Raw genomic sequence first — 17,413 nt, forward strand, 5'->3', positions numbered from 1 at the left:
GTTTGGGCAGGTTAATTTCTCTGTGCCTCAATTCCTTGGGTATAAGTGGGGACAATAAAATGCCTGTGTCATAGTGATGTTGAAGATTAATTAGTTAATCTATATAAAAAACTTGGAATAATGCCCGGAGCATAGTGAGTGTTCAGTAAATGTTAGCTATAATTTTCTTATGTATCCCAGTTAGCATTTTTATGTACCAGCCTTCCACAGATGAATTTTTTTCTGATACACCACAAGAGTTAAACCATCTTGAATAAGGTCAACCCTGATGGCAAGGATTTTTAAATTTTTTCATGAATGTTTTCTTTTTGGCTTTGAGCTTCATTTCTCTCAGAGTATGCTGCTAGATTATGTGTGAGAATAGGGTTATACACCTTCAACTCTTACTACATATCTTACGGTGTAAATGATGCTTACAGGTATGTATGAATAAACAGCTGTCTTCGGGCTATGATAGTTTCATCTTACCCATAAAAGTATATCTATGTCAAAAAGGATGCACAGTTCTCTTGTTTCTAGATAGTGATGTCACATTTTCTGTAAAGATTCCTTTAATCTATTTTGAAGGACAAGTCTTCTTGAGTTTCTTTTTTTCTTCTTTCATAGAATCATAATAGTTTTGAAAATGTCTTTGCTATCTTTTCCATGACTTGTCAGCACTTTCTTAGGTAATACAGACAACTACCTATTTTAAGAAGGAAGGGGACTTCCCTGGTGGCTCAGTGGTTAAGATACCGCCTGCCAATGCAGGGGACATGGGTTCGAGCCCTGGTCCGGGAAGATCCCACATACCATGGAACAACTAAGCCCGAGAGCCACAACTACTGAGCCTGCATGCCACAACTACTGAAGCCCACGCACCTAGAGCCCATGCTCCGCAACAAGAGAAGCCACCGCAATAAGAAGCCCACGCACCGCAATGAAGAGTAGCCCCTGCTCACCGCAACTAGAGAAAGCCCGTGTGCAGTAACGGCCCAACACAGACATAAATAAATAAATAAATAAATTTATTTATTTATTTATTTATTTTAAAAAGGAAGGACACTAAAACAGCCATCTCTTTTTAATATTTTCCTCCTGTATTGTTCTGGGGCTCTAGATTATTATGGACTATTCTGTCTGCTGTGACTTTTTTTCTTTCTTTTTTTAAAAAAAAAATTTATTCATTCATTTATTTATTTTTGGTTGCGTCAGGTCTTAGTTGCAACACGCGGGATCTTTCATTGCGGCATATGGGCTCTTTGTTGCAGTGCACGGGCTTCTCTCTAGTTGTGGTGCGCCAGCTCCAGAGCGCGTGGGCTCTGTAGTTGCAGCACGTGGGCTTAGTTGCCCCGCGGCATGTGGGATCTTAGTACTACAACCAGGGATCAAACCCGCGTCCCCTGCATTGGAAGGTGGGTTCATAACCACTGGACCACCAGGGAAGTCCCTGCTGTGACTATTTTAGAAGACAAATATATAAAAACAGAAGTTAGCATTGACTGAGTATTTATTATGTGTCACGCAGAGTTTTAAGTGCTTTACTCATTTATTCATTATCTCATTTAATCCTGTCATCCACTTATGAGGCAGATGCTGTTATTATCTTCATTTTAAAAGCTGAGAAACTGAGGCACAGATTAAGTAACTTGCTCAGTCACGTCGCTAGTGCAGCTTCAGGATTCAAACCCAGGTCCTCTGCTCCAGAGCATGTGCTGTTGATCAGTGGGGTGCTGGCCTAGTAATAAACTTAGAAGGTTTGCTAAGGTGGGTGTGGATTTAAATAATAAGATAATAAAGCCAAATATTGCCTGAAAAAGTCACCATAACTAATCTGTTTCTGCTTACTTGTGGAAAGGAAAATTTGAAATTGTGTATCTTCTTAAATTTGGGAAAAGTAATGGTGTGAGATGAGGTGAGATTCATAAATAATTATTTTTTTCTTGACCATACTTAAATGAATACAATTGTTTTACATCTTTATGAATTGTTTGTAGTAGATAGAAATCACCTGAATCTAGCTAAGGAACAGTACATCTTTAGAACTGAGTTGATTTGTAGATTACCATTTAATTGCTATTCGTAGAAACATGCAGACAGAAGACTGAATTGTGCAGCAGGTTGGAACTGATAGGTAATTGGAAATTGTTCTTTTGTCCTGTTAAATAATATGTGAATGACAGTCAGCAGGAAGTTGTTGAAGAGAAGAAAAGGCAGGAGAAAGGTGACTTATGGGTCTTATAATTAGAGTGTCACAAGTGATGGTCTAAAAAGTAAATGTAAATTAACAATCGACATTTATATAGCAACTGGAAGGAGTTATACTGCGTGGTTTTTGTTCTGGGGTTTGTCTTGTCAGAGAGAAATACTGGCTTTTCTTTTCTTCAAATAACAGTTCCTTTCCTGTTGAAATATGGTAAAGTACAAAGAGTAAGCATCATTTAAAGTAACAACGAGTATGCTGATAAAATGTTTTGGGCTTTACTGTAATGTGGCTACAAGTAGTTAGTTTTCCTCTCTCCATCTTCTTGAACTCTCTTTCCTTGTTTGAGAATCCCTTCTGAATGTTCATCAAAGTTATGGCTCTTAGTATACATATCTTTTTTTTTTTGATGTGAAACATTTTTAAAGTCTTTTTTGAATTTATTACAGTACCTGCTTCTGTTTTATGTTTGGTTTTTTGACCTGAGTGGCCGCGAGGCATGTGGGGTCCTTAGCTCCCGACCAGGGATGGAACCCGCATTGGAAGGCAAAGTCTTTTACAACAATGTCTTAAATTGTGGCCCAGGAGCCCCTGAGACCCTTTTGGGAGTCAAAGCTATTTTCATAACAATATTAAAACATACTTGCATATGAGTATGCAGTGGAGTTTTCCAAAGACTTCATGATGTACAATCAACTGAATTCAGACTCTCTTCCTTATTCCAGACACTAAAAAGATTTGTAAAAATGTAGAATAAGGCCACTCTTCTCATTAGATTTACAATGAGAATTACTGAGGTTTATCTCTACATTAGAACATTACAGTGACCCCAACGTGGGCCAGAAAGTCACGGTGCTCTCTGTAGTGACTGGGCGGACTGTGCCTGCCACACAGCACCTCCATGTAGGTTCTAGTGACATCCTGATTGGTTGCGGCTGTGTCTCCCAGTCTAGAAAAGTGAATATTCTGTTCCTTTTTCATAATTGTGCTAGAGGGTATGTTCCAGATTATAAGGAGCTGTGGAAATATGCATTTAAAGGTGAAAGGAGGGTTTGGTTTTAAGGAGGAAGACTGTCCAGCCTTGCCAATCAGTGACCCCACTGATATATACCAAATTCAGAATGTTCTCTTTGTATTGGTTGCTCCCAACTTTGGGAGGACCAAAAGGACCTTTCAGGATAGCCTTTTATTTTTCAGTATTAATTGAGCACCTATGATGTTCCAGTCCTGTTCTAGGGGCTAGGGCTGGAAATAAGTCAGTGAACAAAATGAAAGCAAAAAAACCTCTACCCTCACAGAGCTTCCATCCCAGCCTTTGAGTCTTTTGCCGTAGTCACAGCTCCCTCTTCAGGGGAGTCTGAGCTCATGGTACCGTAGCTGCTGTGGAGCTTGAACACTGACTGCTGTCTCTCAGTGGCTGAGTGCTGAGGATAGAGTGGCAACTGCTTGACATTTTGTGATTTTGTTTTTTAAGGGCACCAAATGGTCTGGGATTTTTCAAATCTTACATGGAACCCCAATATAGCAATAAAGGTGGGCCTATCCAGTTACCCTTGTTGTGGTTGTTTTTTTGTGTTTTTTTTTGTTTTTTTTTTTTTTTAAATTTATTTATTTATTTAGTTAGTTAGTTAGTTATGGCTGTGTTGGGTCTTCGTTTCTGTGCGAGGGCTTTCTCCAGTTGCGGCAAGTGGGGACCACTCTTCATCGCGGTGCGCGGGCCTCTCACTATCGCGGCCTCTCTTGTTGCGGAGCACAGGCTCCAGACGCGCAGGCTCAGTAATTGTGGCGCACGGGCTTAGTTGCTCCGCGGTATGTGGGATCCTCCCAGACCAGGGCTCGAACCCGTGTCCCCTGCATTGGCAGGCGGATTCTCAACCACTGCGGCACCAGGGAAGCCAGGTTGTTTTAATCTTATTTCGTTTTCAAAATTAGCGCCACTTTTGTCAAAAAGTTTAACTTTTAAAAAAATTCAATACCAACTGATGTTAAGTTTATTCTAATTGTTTTTTATTATTTGAAGAAAAATGTTCATATATGCATGAGATTTTCATTGCCTGGTGAGTTGCTCCCAAGACCCTATAATTTGTTTAATAGACTTTTATACAGAAAGAGATTACTTGGCTCATTAGATTGAGTCATTTAATAATGGCTGGAAGGTTAACTAATGTGGCCATCAGACTCCTGCTCAGCGGCTGGGTGTCTCTTGTATCACTCACAACTTCAGCCATTTCCAAACGCAGACGATTGGGAATACCATTAGAACATTAATGGAAAAAGAAACTGACATGCCAAATGTGAATGGCCAAAAAGTGTCCCTAAAGATTATTTTAACATTTTTAATTTCCAAGAGTTCTACATCAAACTTGGCCTTCCAGCTTAAGGAATTCTCAATTGTAACAGGACTGCCATGAAATAATTGCTTTTCAGCTGCTTCTGCTTCTTCTTTTTTTTTTAATAATTTTGAAAAATCTTGATGTGTTCAACATTTAGATTTCTTTTTTAATTAATTATTTATTTATTTATTTATTTTTGGCTGTGTTGGGTCTTCGTTTCTGTGCGAGGGCTTTCTCTAGTTGTGGCAAGTGGGGGCCACTCTTTCTTCATCGTGGTGCGCGGGCCTCTCTTGTTGCGGAGCACAGGCTCCAGACGCGCAGGCTCAGTAGTTGTGGCTCACGGGCCTAGTTGCTCCGCGGCATGTGGGATCTTCCCAGACCAGGGCTTGAACCCGTGTCCCCTGCATTAGCAGGCAGATTCTCAACCACTGCGCCACCAGGGAAGCCCCTCTGCTTCTTTTTCTTTTTGTTTCTTTTCTTATAGTTTTTATTTGATCTGCCATTTCACTTAATTTTTCTTGCACAGCTGTCACTAAAGTAGAGATCATCACCATACCAAGGTTTTCTTCTGCCTGTAATGCTAATAATTCTTTTTAATGTCTGAGGCATCATTATCTTCTAGATGTTCCTGGGAGAATATTTCCTAGAGGGGTGCCTCATCTGGGTACTTTGCACTGTATGTAAACTTGAGGATAGTCTAGACAGTTTCATCACTTTCTTCAGCCTCAGATGTCACAGTAATAGTGAAACTGGGTAGATTTTCTGATAACACTTAGCAGGACCTTTTCAAGTGAAACATTACTGAAGGAGAATGTGGTCTCAGGAGAGTCCATTCATGTTTTGGAAGACTTTGTTAGGGAGGTTGAATTAATGTACAGTCAAGCTGTGAAAGAGTTGGGGTAGATTGCATGGCTCCTTGCCATCATCTGTAACCATGGCCCTCCCTGATGCCCATGAATTTCCCAGACATCCTGGTGGCCACGGCATTGGCCAGGTGGGCTCAGGTGCAAAGATCCAGGCTAAGAGGCTTGGGGCCCAAAGCCAGGCCAGGAGCAACACCTGCTCCCTCGGCAAACTTCTAAAAGAAGAAGGTAACTTCTGAATCCATGCCTTCTTCATTTACTGCCTAATCTGTGTGTAACACTCCCTTCTACCTTCTGTCCTTTGGGAATCCCTCAGACCCATCTGCCCTAGGAAGGCTTTGTTTACAGGTCCCTGAATGACCTTCCTTGTTCTTTCCCAGGATTCTGTAGACTATAATAGCCAGAAGGACAAAACTATAAGGTCAGTTAATAAAACAAATAATATAAGCAGGTTCATATGTAGTTTATATTTATTTATAATTAAAAATAATAATGCTATTATAAAAATAGAACTATATAGAAGTAGCTCTAAAAATGAAGTGGCTTCTATCCTGTAGATAAGTATTTCTCAAACTTCTGACATTTGTATACCACTGCATGATTTTTACCACATTCCAGTAACACCTGTAGAGTTACTTAATATTTTTCTGTAAACCATATTACTTTTTTTTTTTTAACCTAAAGCCTATTTGAATCTCACCCTAAAAAATATCTATGGAGTTATGGATTTTCTATTCTTTTATAAGACACATTATAATCATGTATGACTACTACATTTAAAAATATTTGCCTCTGGAGAGTTCCATTTCTGGATAAGACAGAGTAAGCACACTCAGCCCAGTGTCTCCCACTGAATGCAGCTAAAAACCTGGTTAGAACTCATGGAACAACAATTTGAGGACTCTGAAAAGTCAATAGTAGCAGGTGGATTAGAGAAGACCAGGATTTGAAGTACTGCCATTAGTGTCCCCTGGCCTGGATGGAGTGCAGCCCACACCTGGAAGTGGGCACCAGGCATGGACAGAGAGAGCTCCAGGAGAAAACCTCCAGTTTTGACTTGAGTGGGAGAGGAGAACACTCTTCTAACACTCAGAGAAAGAGGGGTAGAAACTTCCTCCTTTAAAAAATTTCCCTCCCTTCTCTCAGGCCCCAGCCGCCAGGCAATCTTGTGATGTTGGTGCTGGCAGTGACAGCAGCAGGGACCCACAGATGCCTAAAACTCTTAAGGGAGAGGAACATTCCTCTCCAGTTGGAGAAGCTATAGTCCTAAAAAAGACCCCTCAGTTTTTTTCTTTCTCTTTGTCTTCCTGTTGCCTAGCCCTCAAAATATGTGACAGAATGGGATAACAAAAGCCTCAGCTTTCTGGCTAGAAGACAGAAAGGGAAGCTCCAAGGAACTGAAAAGTACCTGGGAGACAGTGGAGAAGGAGGAGCTCAGGGAAGCAACCCCGTAGAATTATTTGTGAACTCCTGGGTCCACCCCTCAACAGCACATGCATGGATCTGATCCTGAACAGCATACCGAAAACTATTAGAATCGACTATGAGATAAATCTCTGTCCAGGGCCTAGACTGGCCACTGGGTAGCGCTCATGCCAGACAGATCCTAATACCTCTGCAAAGGCTTGACTGTGGAACTGATACTTAAACCATACCTCACAGAAGGGTTGGTTGGGACTTGTGATCTGAATCCAACCAGGTTGATTGCTTGCCAAAACAAATATTAACATTTTCCTTAGGATTTAAGCAAGACTCAGAATCTCGTAATATTAAAACAGTACAAAATTATTCAACCTACAATTAACAAGGAAAACTCAACTATTGGGAAAAAGACAACCAATAGATGCCAACACTAAGATAATACCTCTCCCCTACACATGGATTATGCCCTTCCCTTCAATTTGATTGGCAAGCCTAGGCCACATGCCCACTGCTGGACTTGTGACCATTGCCAGGGGGTGCCATGCACAAACTGGCTGAGACCTCACAGGACCCACCCCTGGAGCTAGTGCTTCTCCTGAAGCACATGGCCCTATGGAGGAAGAGTGGCTGCTCAGGGTAAAAGCAAACAAACAAAAAGACCAACTCCTACTTTCAGACTTCATAAAAACTTATCTAACTTTGCTCTCAGATTTTAAGGGACTTTTCTATGGTAAGGTACAAAGATGATTGAGAAGAGATAATCTATCATAGGATTCAATACAAATTTTATTAAGCCCTTTGTGTGTTTTCCCTTTGTGTATGATTCTATTTTTATTTTTTAGGCAGATGGGTAAACATGCCTCGAGGCTAACTGTCACTTTAGCACTGAGATAAATAACTGGTTGAAGAATACAGATGTAATGAGCTACACCTTAGCCTTTGTAGCTGAAGATGACTGACCAGTAATTACCATCTAGCCAGCGGGTCCCCACCAGCTGTCCACGCTGGCCCGTGATTTGCAGCTGCAGCCTCCATGTGCTGAGTTTGGCACTGTGTGCACCTGCCATCCTCTCTTAAGAAAGAAATACTCCAGGTGCTCATCAATGCTCCCTAGGTTTATCTGCCGCTGTGATTTCTCTGAGTCCCCAGTGGTGCTGTGTCATTTTAAGTCTTGCTTTAGTGTGTCTTCAAAGTGTTTCTTTTTCCTATTCTGCTTGAGTTATCTCTGTTTAGCTCATCACACAGCAGCTACTTGGGAATGCAAAGCTGAGCATTTCAGAAAGCATGCTTGAGAGAGAGGCTACTGAAAGTGATAGAGCTTATTAATATTACAAGTTCTTAAAGCATTAAGTGTGTCAAGTTTCGAGTTGTGCAAACGTTTTCCATCTGAAAAATGTCTGAAAGAAGGTAGTTTTAAATTGTAAACAAACCTGCAGCATTAAAATGGCAGGATCAGATTGTGAGGGACTAAACAGTTGGATTCCACTTGAAGAGGTGTGCCATATTGTGTTTTATAAGAAATATATATTTGATCATTCAGATGACCAAAATATATTTCTCATATATATTTGGTCTTTGTCCACAGTTCCTGGCTCACAGCCTCCAGAACCCATGGACTTTCCTAAGTACTGAATGATAAAGGTGTCTTTGGTTATGTTAATGAGGTGACTTCTGGAAAGCACCTACGGATGGGAGCTGGTTGCCAATGAAGCCAACCGTGTGATTAGAGGGTGGGAACTTTTAGTTTCGCCCCCTGACCTCTGGGGTTGGGAGTAGGGCTGGAGGTTGAATCAACCCCCAGTGGTCAATGATTTAATCAACTGTGCTTATGTAATGAAGCCTCCATAAAAACCCAAAAGGATGGGGTTCAGAGAGCTTCCACGTTGGGGAACCAGAATGCTTCCATGTGCCACTGTGCTGGGCCCCCAGCTCCGTGGGAACAGAGGTCCCTTTGTTCGGGACCTCACCCTATGTATCTCTTTGTCTGGTTGTTGATTCATATTCTTTGTGATAAATTGGTAATCTAGTTAGTAAACAGGTTTTCCTAAGTTCTGTGAGCCATTCTAGCAAATTAATTGAACCCAAAGGGGGAGTCATGGGAACCTCTAATTTAGAGCCAGTTGGTCAGAAGCACAGGTAACAAACTGGGCTTGCGACTGGTGTCTGAAGCGGAGGTGGTTTTGTAGGACTGAGCCACGGAATCTCATTCTATCTCTGGGTAGTGTCAGAATTGAGTTGAATTCTGAGGCACCCTGATGGCGTCCAGGAATTGCCTGTTGGTGTGGGGAAGCCTCCATACGCACACATGTTGAATTGGGCCCAGGAACCTAATGTAAGGTGACTGAGAAGAGTCCAGAGTAATAATTTGCCCCGAAATACCTGTACATTACCTTTATAATATTGGATCAATGGGAAGAAGAGTTTGTGTGGGTCAGGTGGAAGGATCTCAGCAGAGAGCATAATCCTCGTCATAGTCCTAACTTTGTTGGCAGTGTCAGTGTGTGATGTGGAGCAAGTCACAGGATCACTTTACATAATGACTATCATTTCTTGAGCTCTGACTTGTGCCGGGCATTGCTCTAAGCATTTTACATATGTTAATTCATTTAATTTTCACAGCAACCCTATGAGGTAAAAACTATTATTGTCCCCATATTACAGATAAGGAAACTGAGGCCGAGAGAGATTGTTTTCCCAAGACCATATATAACTAATAAGGACAGAGCTAGAAGTCCAAACCCAGCAGCTTGGCTTGAACTTTTAATCACACTATGCTATACTGCCTCTCAGTTTATTTGTAAATGACCCATTAAAAATATGTACCATAACTATTTTACAGAGTTATAGGAATCAGAAAATAAAATGATAAACGTACTTTTAATAAGGAAATAATGCTATGCAAAAGAAAACTATAGCCAAGAGCCAACACCAGTGTTGGCAATTACCATGAGAAACCCTTCTCTAGCAGACTGTGACATTTATTTATTTATTTTTAAATATTTATTTATTTATTTGGTTGAGCCAGGTCTTAGTTGCAGCAGGCGGGCTCCTTATTTGCGGCTCATGGGCTCCTTAGTTGCGGCACATGGGCTGCTTAGTTGTGGCATGCAAACTCTTAGTTGCAGCATGCATGTGGGATCTAGTTCCCTGACCGGGGATCAAACCCGGGTCCCCTGCATTGGGAGCGTGGAGTCTTATCCACTGTGCCACTAGGGAAGTCCTGAGGACTGTGACCTTTAGAATCATAGATTCGTAAGGTTAAAAGACTCTCCAAAGCTTTGGTCCAAGAGGACTTTATCTAAAACAGTGGTTCCCAGATTTTTTTTTTTTAATTTCATGGATCTATAAAATACACACTTGCATGCACACATGTATGCCAACCCAAACTACCATCTGTTATCATCGCCGTAAGAGAAAGGGCACTTAACACCAAGAACATGGAGAGATACAATATCTTAACAAAGAACAGTGTTTCCCAAGAACAAAACAGATAGGAATTTTACCCTGGCCAGTGGGATTATGGGTCTGAAGAGTAGTTGGGGAATGCCTTCATCTGGACTGGTGGGTTTAGATCCTGTTTGGGTTAGGAGAAGTTACCTTGGGATAGAATGAACTCCCAAGTGATTGCCATCAGTCATATCAGTTGGAAGCACATTCAGGAAAATACTAGTTGAACTGTAGTTTACCTTGCTTCTTAGTAAAGCTTTTAGTGTGTTTGCTTTGGCAGCCTAATAAGAGGCCATTACCTACTCAGGTTCTCCGTGTTTATTTCTCATCTTCCATGTGAGATTGAAAATGCTGAGATCACAGGTCTCATTTGTGCTGAACAAATGTTTTAATGCTTTTTCTTTAAAAAAAAAAAAAAAGGAAAAAACATGTGAAATTAACATCTTAACCAGTTTTGGTAAAAATGTGGTAAAAAAAAATACCATTTTAACCATTTTTAAGTGTACAATTCAGTAGTGTTGAGTATATTGACATTGTTGTGAAACAGATCTCCAGAACTTTTTCATGTTGTAAATCTAAAACTCTATACACTTTTTCTCCTCTCCCCAGTTCCTGGTAACCACCATTATACTTTCTGTTTCTAGGAATTTGACTATTTTAGATACCTCATGTAAATGGAATCATACAGTGTTTGTCTTTTTTTGTGACTGGCATATTTCATTTAGCATAATGTCCTTAAGGTTCATCCATGTTATAGCATGCGTCAGAATTCCTTCCTTTTTAAGGCTGAATAATATTCCATTGTGTGTGTGTGTGTGTGTGTGTATACCAGTTTGTTTATTCATCCATTGATGGGCATTTCTCTGATGATTAGTGATGTTGAGCATGTTTTCAGTGCATGTTGGCCATTTGTATGTATCATCTTTGGAGAAATGTCTATTCAGGTCCTTTGCCCTTTTTTTTTTTTTTTTTTAATTTTTTTTATTTATTTATTTTTGGCTGTGTTGGGTCTTCGTTTCTGTGGAGGGCTTTCTCTAGTTGCGGTGAGCAGGGGCCACTCTTCATCGCGGTGTGTGGGCCTCTCACAGTCACGGCCTCTCTCGTTGCGGAGCACAAGCTCCAGACGCGCAGGCTCCGTAGTTGTGGCTCACGGGCCTAGTTGCTCCGCGGCATGTGGGATCTTCCCAGACCAGGGCTCGAACCCGTGTCCCCTGCATTGGCAGGCAAACTCTCAACCACTGTGCCACCAGGGAAGCCCCTTTGCCCATTTTTTAATTGGGTTATTTGATTTATTTGTTGTTGAGTTGTAGAAGTTCTTTATATATTCTGGATATTAACCCCTATGAGATACATTTGAAAATGTTTTTTCCCACTCTGTAGGTTGCCTTTCACTCTGTTGATTGTGTCCTTTGGTGCACAAAAGTTTTTAAATTTGATGTAGTCTACCTCTCTATTTTTGCTTTTGTTGCCTGTGTTTTTGGTATAATATCCAAGAAATCACTGCAAAGTCCAATGTCATGAAGATTTTCCCCTATGTTTTCTTCTAGGAATTATATAGTTTTAGGTCTTATGGTCAGGTCTTTAATCCATTTTGGGTTAATTTTTGTATATGGTGTAAGTTAAGGGTCCAGCTTCATTCCTTTACATGTGGATATCAGTTTTCCCAACACCATTTGTTGAAGAGACAGTTCTTTCTTCACTGAGTGGTCTTGGCACCCTTGCTAAAGTTCATCTGACCATATACATAAGAGTTTATTTCAGGACTGTCTGTTCTATTCCATTTGTCTATTTGTCTTTATGCCAGTACCATACTGTTTTATACTATAGCTTTGTGGTAGGTTTTGAAATTAGAAAGTATGAGTGTGTTCTTCCAACTGTGTTTTTTTTCAAATTGTTTTGGCTCTTTGGAGTCCCTTGAGATTCCATATGAATTTTAGGATGTATTTTCCTATTTCTGCAAAAAATGCCATTGGAATTTTGATAGGGATTTCACTGAATCTGTAGATCATTTTGGGTAGTATGGACATCTTAACAATGTTAAGTTTTCCAATCCATGAACATGAGATGTCTTTTCATGTATTTGTGTTTTCTTTAATTTCTTTCAGCAATGTTTTGTAGTTTTCAGTATACAAGTCTTTTACCTCCTTGGTAAGGTTTATTCCCAAGTATTTATTCTTTTTTATTTCATTGTAAATGGAATTGTTTTCTTAATTTCCTTTTCAGATTTCATTGTTAGTGTATAGGAACACACTGACTTTTGTATGTTGCTTTTGTGTACTGCAACTTTGCTGAATTTATTAGTTCTAACTGTGTGTGTGTGTGTATGTGTGTGTGTCTGTTTGTAACCTTTAGATTTTTCTACATATAAGATCATGTCATCTATGAACAGAGGTCATTTTACTTCTTTTCTGGTTTAGATGCCTTTTGATTTTTTTCTTGCCTACTTGCTCTGGCTAGGACTTTTAATACTATGTTAAACGGAAGTGGTGAGAGCAGGCATCCTTGCCTTGTTCCTGATCTTAGAAGAAAAGCTTTCAGTTTTCATCATTGAGTAGGATGTTAGCCATGGGCTTTTCATAAATGGGTTTGGGGGTCCCCAGAACTCTGCAGTCACTCAGACCTCAGGATTTTGGTGTTTTTAACAGATGGATTATTGCGTCCACTACATTTTTCTTCTTTTGAACTTCAGTCTCAGAAGATAAAGCCTTATCTGCAGTTTTAGAGACATTCTATATCATTGACATGTATGAACACAAAGTGAGGATTCCTTATTTCTTAAACCTGTTCAATGACATCAGCACCTTAATGGGTCCTGCCCCACTTTCCATTAAAGTCTAGGTCATATCTGGAACAATTCTATGGGATATTTTCTTTACTGGCAGACTCATAAGCTGGCTTCTTAGAATAAGTAGTGCATTAAGTGGTCCCTTAGAAGTCTGTTGATTGGTCTCTTGGAATATGTAATGTTTATTATTTTGCTTCTGCCAATATTAGATATGATTTTTTTTTACTGATAGTTCCATCAAAGCAGTTTAGTTCTTATTAATTCTGGTAAGTTCTTGTGTGAGTGATAGGTATAGTGATAATATATGTGTTTTGATAAATTGGCTGTAGTGGAGTTGGGTGATTTGATGGGGACTTTACCGTTGGCTATAGGCTGTTAGTGACCAGTAACTTAAAAATAACAAACTGAGATGTCAGACTCAGAAGCGCATGTTCAGAAACGAAAGGTTTAACTTTAGAATAATTACTTTCCTAGTTATTCATATGTATTTAAAGCTACATGTAATGAATCATGTATTTACCTTGTTTCATTATATCTCACTGATATTATAACTTGATAGGTATGGACAACGTTCAGCACAGTTACCACAGGCAACATGGGAAGGATGCAGGGAAAAAAATGATGAAGTCAGTGAGGCTTATTTTTTTGTTCTCATACCGTTTTTTAGGGACCTCCCTCCTTGCTGTCCAATACTCCTTAAGGCTCAAGTCTCCCTTCTACAGGGTATCAGTTAGTGATTCATACTTTTCTTTCCCTCTTTAGTTTCTTCCTCACTGCATTTAGCTATGCAGTATCCTGCCCCTTAGCACCCAGCTTTCTGCTTCCTGCTATGGTAAATTAATCTACGCTTAATTATTAGCAGTTGATTGGCTTTATGTGTTTCCCTTATAAGATTCTCTGTTTGCCTTTAATGAGAGTGTCAGTGCCCAAATCCAAGTGGTAGGACTCACTGGCAGGCCAGAAGGCTGCTATCTTTAAAATAGGAGAAGTGGCTGGGACTTGTGGGATTTAAACTACATGAAGTTTGCTGCCTGGGTGTGCACTGGCTTTCTATTCTCTTGTGCCAGCTCACTATAGTTGAGTTCCCAGAAGTACTCCTGCTTTATTCTTAACGAGAGATGAGGGTTCATGCACAGTTCACGTCTTTGAAATGCCTTCTATGCCTTATTTGAAAGAAGGCCCCTTTTATATTTTTGCCACGCAGCACATTCTGTTGGACCTGTAAGTATTCAATGGGCATACCCCTGTTGGAGAGTGTGAGCTGAGCCTGATTCTGCTTCTTTAATTCAACAGCATTTTATGGTGCTCTGGGTTTGTTTTTAACATCTTAATTGGACTTTTACTAGCCTTGCTCTGTGTTGCTATTAAACACAATTTTTAAAGACCTAAGAAAAATAGATAATAAATAATAAAACCTTTTAATTTGTTTTGGAAAGATAGTGATTTTTCTCATTTTAAATATAAAAGTATCCTCTAATTTCTCGTTTAAGAATATTTTAGTATGAAGACCTTATTAGATGAAACTATCTGGGTAAAGTCAAGACCAGATAGTCAGTTACTGTAAGCTGCTCAATTAGCCAGCCTGACTCTAAGCCCTGTGGAAGCAAAAATAGCTTTTTGGGAATGAGTGACAAGGTGGCCAAGTCAGCCAGTACTTTGTTTAGAGTCAGTCACTTTCAGAACGCAGTTACGTGGCCATCTCATTTGAGTCTCCCTCAGAACAATTCTTTGAAGTAGGTATTATTGCTCCCCGGTTTTATAGACTTGAGAAACTGAGGCTTATAGTATACTTTTATACTTGGAATGGTATGTGTGTGTGTGTGGGGGGGGTCCTTCATCATTCAGTTGATTGCCTTCACCATCCCAAAACACACCCACACTCTCACACCCACGCTCCTTCAGAGAGGTTGGCTGGGTGTTGAGAGAGAGATTTTGCTGCCCGGTACACTGGAATAATGTTAGGAGCTGTCCATGAAGGAAATGAAGATCTCTTGAGAGTTGGAAGGGTCTGCTTACAGGATTCCCTTCTACTGACAATTTTCTGTAGTGGCCTCTGGGGAAGCAGAGTAGAAATTACCTTGGTACCTTGGCTGATATGAAATTTCAAATGATTGACACGACCGACTGAGGCTGTGCTATATAAGCCCCTCTGCAATAAGCCAAAGAGGTCTGCACTTTGCTGGTCATAAGCTTGTGGAAAAAGAAGTGGGGGGTTCTTTTTGCAGTGATTAGTGCTACTAGAATATAATTCCTTGGGTTCTCCATATGCCATAAATATCATCAGACTGCCTGTCCCTAAATCCTATTTTCTAATAAAAGCATAGTAAATCATATACGCCCCGCACTTATATTCAGCCATCTTGCTGATGCCTGAATTTTTAAGATTATTGAAACAGTTTCCTCAGTGCTGTATCCTTTTTGAAAATAGATAATACATGATTTTTTTTCCCCAAAAGGTACAAATGTTGATGACTCTCTCTTTTCCATCTCCACCCCCCGTTTGCCACTACAGGGCATGTGGTGTTACCAGTTTCTTGTTTATCTTCTTAATTGCATATGAGAGAGAGATTGTGCATGTGTAGTTTTTTTAGTCTTGATGCATATTATATACACTATTCTACCCCTTTTCTTTTTCACATACTGTATTTTGAATTGTTGTACCCATAGGCCTGCCTCTTTAGAAAACAAAACAAAAAACTACTGGTGGTTTCAGTTATATGGCCAATTTATAATTTATTTAACCTGTTCTCAATTAAAGTGCCTGAGTGTTTTCTTTGTAGCTTCAAGTTTTCTCCTTTTGTATGTATGTAACAAATACCGCTTTGTATTTGGCCCCTTCTCTTTGGACATCTGTCTTCTTTGCTCTTGAAATAAAGTGCTGAAAAGTTGTGTCTCGGGACTTCCCTGGTGGCGCAGTGGTTAAGGATCCACTTGCCAATGCAGGGGACATGGGTTCAAGCCCTGGTCCGGGAAGATCCCACATACCGCAGAGCAACTAAGCCTGTGCTGAACCTGAGCTCTAGAGCCTGCGAGCCACAACTACTGAGCCCGTGTGCCACAACTACTGAAGCCCGCGCGCCTAGAGCCTGAGCTCCGCAACAAGAGAAGCCACTGCAATGAGAAGCCCACGCCCCACAACGAAGAGTAGCCCCCACTCGCTGCAACTAGAGAAAGCCCAGGCTCAGCATCAAAGACCCAACACAGCCAAAAATAAATAAATACATACATACATTTTTTTAAAAGTTGTGTCTCCATTTATGCAAAATATGATGGACCTCCGTCCTGACAGATGTGCTTTGGTATATTCTTCGGGAAGGCACAGGATTAAATATACTACTATCCTTTTAAGAAACAGGACATCAGGAAGATGGGGTTTCCTTTCCTTAGAGCAGCCACTGAAATCACCAACTAATCCTGACGATCCATTTGTAAATTCTAGTCAGGTTTATTTTCTATTCACAGAAATTGTTCCTTCTTTTCCTCTGCAGGCAGTTCCTAACATATATATGTGTCTTTCATACAAATGGCCATGTGTGGAAAGCCCTCTTTAGCCATGTGGGGAAAGTGGGAGGAGGGAGATTCCCAATTTCACTGCCTGGGCTGCAGCTGGGAAAGCAGTTCTTGGCATTTTTAAGTTGAAACTTTGAATTAATTTTCTCAGAATAATGCATTTGATAGTTAGCTTCCGTAGTGGTAGCACTAGTATTCCGGTACGACACCAAGGATACATGATGGGCTCAATAAGCTTTTTTTTTTTTTTTTCATTTTTTTTTTCAATAAGCTTTTTAACTGGACCAAGTGCTATTTGTAGCATTGCTTCTATGAGAAAATATATTCCAAAGTCTCAGCTGAAAACAACCTGTTGGTTGATGTTTGTGAATATTGTATTGGATCTATGTGGCCAAATTTCGCTTCCCCAGACATCACATGGACTGGGAGTAACCTTTATCTGACTGGAGTCAGAGAAACAGAAATATTTTTTTTAATATAATTTTTGTGCTACTGTTTTTTTGCTGTGACTACAGTGAAATTCAGAAAGGCATAGGATGAGCTCCTTGCCACCTGGATAATCAGAGTTAGTGAGGAAGAAGCAGAATTTCAAAAAAAAAATTAAAGAGATTTTCCTTCCCAATAAAGGAGGAAGTTTCAGAAAGAGAGAAAACATTACACTAAGCAAGAACATTTCAACAGATCAACTAAAGTGGCTTTGTGCCCCCAAAAGAGAACCATCCTCAGGAAATTTTTGTGGGCAAAATTCTGGTGAAGTTTTTGAAGGAAAGTTTGGGGGGCTGCAAAGAAGTTGCTACCTAAGTCTAAAGGGTATACTTGAGGCCCAGACGAAAGGACTATGCAAGCAATCTCTGTGACTAACACTGCCAAG

Source organism: Balaenoptera musculus, chromosome 11, assembly GCF_009873245.2.
Source record: "Balaenoptera musculus isolate JJ_BM4_2016_0621 chromosome 11, mBalMus1.pri.v3, whole genome shotgun sequence".
NCBI lineage: Eukaryota > Metazoa > Chordata > Mammalia > Artiodactyla > Balaenopteridae > Balaenoptera > Balaenoptera musculus.